Source organism: Conger conger, chromosome 2 (assembly GCF_963514075.1).
Source record: "Conger conger chromosome 2, fConCon1.1, whole genome shotgun sequence".
NCBI classification, from domain to species: Eukaryota; Metazoa; Chordata; class Actinopteri; order Anguilliformes; family Congridae; genus Conger; species Conger conger.
The window spans coordinates 87,324,835-87,329,084 of record NC_083761.1 but is presented as its reverse complement, the minus strand read 5'-3'; the positions used below and the strand labels follow the sequence as shown (position 1 = coordinate 87,329,084).

Here is a 4,250-nt window from a genome sequence, read left to right as displayed (position 1 = left end):
GGGTCTCCTTTCCATCTCACGGATGTTCCGTTCAAACAGTGACACAACATGGAAGCAAAAGCCCCCCCCCCCCCCCAAGCAATCACTTCCAATACTGCGCACAGATTTACCCGCTCAACGTTTGTCACCGGTCTGTTGTGTACACGGCCGCCTCGGACGCACGGAGTGAATTATTACAAAGCAGCGGATTTCGCTCGGTGGCATTCTAAGGTGATCTGCCGACTGTAGCCGGACGTGGTTGCTCGCCGCTAATAAACATCATCGATCCTTATCCGAGCACCAGACCTTTGTCCGCTGATGCCATGTTGCCATGGCACCCCATGCCTTGCGCTCGCAAACGTCAAAATTCAACGTTGTGATGAATCAGCATCTCCAGCAGTCGATATCTGAATCATTCAAACCACAGTGCAAAAATAACTATTTTGGGTTTTTTTTAGTTCGATCCGATTCGTTAGCATGTCAACAACGCTGAAGGTAAATTGAGATAATTTGGTCAAATTAATCTTGCCAGCTTGTACATTTGCCACGCGATTTAGGCTGTACATTTAAAAAAAAGCAAGTCGACAAAAGCGACCGCGGCTCGTGGAAAGCTGAACAAAACCAGACACTCTCAACCAAAAAAAAAAAATGTCGCGGAAATGTCAGCATAGATTAGTCAAGCCTGCGCATTTTAACAATTTGGCTAATTACCTCGCCATGTGACAACAGCTCGTCCTGCTTGTTGCGTTTCCACACCAAACGCTGACAGGCTAGCAAACAAGCTAGCTTTAGTGTTCGGTATCTTAACTGTCACTGAATGTTTCCCAGCCACGGAAAGCCACAATCTAGCTAGCTGACGTCAACTACCGGCACACAATGATCTGGACGTTCAGCTAAGGTACATACCAATGTCAACAAGAACCCAATACGGGAAACAAAATGTGTAGCTAACCTTACCTCTTCGGAAAACAAGGCAGCCAACCTGTCCTCAGCACAAGTGTGGCGACCACAGCCGCGCGGTGTGGCTTTACGCGCGCCGTTCAGCGCGCACCGTTCTGATGAAACAGCAGGTTTTTTTTTTTTTTTTTTTTTTTTTTTCCTCCAACTCCTGCTGGCTCGGTATCTCGCGCCAGACAACTAACGAGCTTGCACATTTCTCGCCATCTCTGACACCCCGTATCTGCGCTCGTGCTTGCGCTCGTCTTTGTCGGTCAGTCGCGCCAGCAACAGCCGTACCTGAGGTGCACAGCGGCAGGGATTCCCCGGCGGGCTGATATTACGAGCGCCCAGCCAAACCAAGATTATAAACTCAGTCTTTCTTAGAAGCGCCCGGTCTCTAATAGAGTGACTGCCCTTCGCTTTGCATGGCTAATGACCCGATGAATCAGCATGGCCAGTTACTCTCTCTCTCTCTCTCTGTCTCTCTCTCTCTCACACACGCACTCATACACACACATTCACGCATACGCACACCCATATATCGGCATGTCGGTCGCCAGCCAGCAAGCCTACACAGACGCGGTAGGCAAGAGAGGGAAGCAAAGGCGCCCACAGCCTACTCAGCAAAATAGCAATTTATCATCATAACTCCTTTAAATTAACGTGTCGTGACTCTTCGGTATTACGGTGCGATCTGACTCACCGATGTCAAGGAGGGCACGCGCTCGCACCAACGGTGTCCACTATTAAGTGTTGTTTTTACGTTCGTTCGTTTGTTTGTTTTTCTACAACGTGCAGCCGTTCTATTTCTGAGTAATTTCTACAATTTACTCCCTCGCCTTCTCCTTGTTGATTTCTCCCCCTTGTGCCGGAGCCAGACGTCATATGATGTTTGGTCACGTGGTTTCATTCATGAAGGATCTACGCAACTGGTAAGAAAGGTTTAAAGGGACAGGGGGTGCATATTTCTTTAATAAAATGACATTCTTCCACGTTACACGCCCGTTAAAGGGACAGTACCCGCGGACAGGCGTTTTAGAGTGGGCGATAGCCAACCAAAGTTGTCCAGAGGCAGTTGCTGGTTGAAATTACAAATGCTGGAAACGGCTTTCAGGAACTGAGGAACAGCGTTGTTTTTTGTTGTTGTTTTAGTGAAAATGGTAAATTACGTTGACAGTTAAACTTAAAACAGCTTGCTGCGAACTTGCTGGCACACGAACAGGCATTCCTGAGTACATAGGCTACGGCGATATAAAGTATGTTTTATGAAAGTCGAGCTGGTAGGAGAACAGCGCCTGACGCAGACCCTGTAAGCATTCGCACCTGCAGTCCGACTGACCGGACAGAGCGACCAAACTGCCTAAATTGGGCAGCTCACGCGCACCTTAACACGACCCCTGACGGCACCGAGCAAGAATCTCTTAAAGAGGCCTCGCTACGAAGCCGCTGCGTTTGCTTTTTCAGCGACTCTGAACGGCGTTAAGACGACCAGCCGTTCAAGGCGCTTTCCCCGAACAGGTATTTAACGGCAATTTCTTCTGTGAGCGGGAAACCTGTTGTTTCAGATCATCATGTCCATCATATAGACTACGCACGACGTACTAATTATCGGATGGGGCAAGTTGATGCGCTTTAGGTAATTGCTTTTTCATGTTGCAAGCCTTATGGTGACTTACAGATGGATACTTTTGGCTATCACAGAAACAAATGTAGGCTATATGAATAAATACACATGATCCCTTTGCTTGTGGTGTGAATTATAATAACTTAAAAGCAGATAATGGCTTATATATTGGATACATACTGGATAAATACTATTGGAATATGATAAGCAGGCAAAACAGGGAGCTACACAAGCTGTGGGGCATGTGTAACTAAAACAAAACATTGTAATGAACATTATATGAAGATTTCATTAATATATTCACATTTTATGATGGAAAGAGGACCAAACTGTATGTCCAGGTGCCAACATTGACCGTCAACCGTGTGGAAAATGAAATAATTCAGATTTCAAGTTTGATTCAAATAATCAGAGTCATGAGTTATGAGCTAGTTTGTCTTGGCAGGAGCTGTCCGTCCCGTGGGATTTTAGGCCTCCCTGAACCACATTTTTAATTTGCATAGCTGAGATGTACCTGGGTTAAGAGTCTAAAGACGGCGCTAACACGTCACGCCGGCTCATTGCCGAGGGTGAATCTTTGACGAGTCAATGAATCCCTTTCAATGAATCCCTTTCAATGAATCCCTTTCAATGAATCCCTTTCAATGAATCCCTTTCAATGAATCCCTTTCAATGAATCCCTTTCAGCGCTCGATGAGCCGAGAGGCAGGAGCTGCTGACAAAATGGGGCAATCACTCCATTTCCGTGTGGAAAGACGTTGAGCGCCGTTTTATCAGCGGCCGAATGGTGACCAGAGAGCCGTGGGAACGGGCGCCGATTTGGGCTACGTCACGACGGGTGAAAGCCGCTGCTAACGGCCGCCTCTTCCGACGCCCGGCGGCGGTCTCACCGCGGCTCCTCTCGGCCACGCCGCCCGCAGGACGCGTTTCTGATGAGCGTGGCCCTGCGTCCCTGCGTCGAGCCAGGTCCCGCCGGAGTGCGTCGGGGGAAAACCCGGCTCAATGCTCAAATGTAGGAAAAGCTCTCTCCACTGATTCATCTTCAGGACCATATCTAAGCAAGCTACAGCCCGAACAACCCAACAGTTCTCTGCTGAAAAGTTGGTGAAATTATAATTATTGTATGACTGCAACATGAGGCGGCACGGATGGTGCAGTGGGCAGCACTGCCGCCTCACAGCAAGGAGGTCCTGGGTTCGAATCCCCGTCGGCCGGGGCCTCTCTGTGTGGAGTTTGCATGTTCTCCCCGTGTCTGCGTGGGTTTCCTCCGGTTTCCTCCCACAGTCCAAAGACATGCAGGTTAGGCTGATTGGAGAGTCTAAATTGCCCGTAGGTATGAGTGTGTGAGTGAATGGTGTGTGTGCCCTGTGATGGACTGGCGACCTGTCCAGGGTGTATTCCTGCCTTTCGCCCAATGTATGCTGGGATAGGCTCCAGCCCCCCTGCGACCCTGATCAGGATAAGCGGGTTCAGATAATGGATGGATGGATGGATGGATGCAACATATCATAACAAAATAAACAGTCTGAAAGTCAGAAAAGTTTGCTCTTTGGAATTTGGGAAGGTGCAGTGGAGGTATATTTTTGTTCTTTAAGGAACACATTTTCCAAATGAAAGTGCAATAAAGTAATGAAGGATAAGACTTTGCTTGAACCCCTCGCCATAAGGCTGACATAATACTGTCATACACCTGATATAACACTGTCAT

At 48.1% G+C, this 4,250-nt stretch overlaps 1 protein-coding gene across 2 annotated transcripts in view; it reads right to left on the bottom strand.

Moving 5' to 3' along the window:
• The window catches only part of mafgb (v-maf avian musculoaponeurotic fibrosarcoma oncogene homolog Gb), a 22,857-nt gene extending 21,067 nt beyond the window's left edge, over positions 1-1,790 (bottom strand). The window contains exon 1 of one of the 2 annotated variants that reach the window (XM_061232727.1): positions 1,622-1,790. The gene's annotated coding sequence lies outside the window, so the exon portion shown is untranslated. Of the gene's footprint in view, positions 1-936; positions 1,071-1,621 lie in introns of those variants that run through there. The other variant, XM_061232728.1, reaches the window with a different exon arrangement.
• Between the last annotated feature and the right edge of the window lie 2,460 nt (positions 1,791-4,250).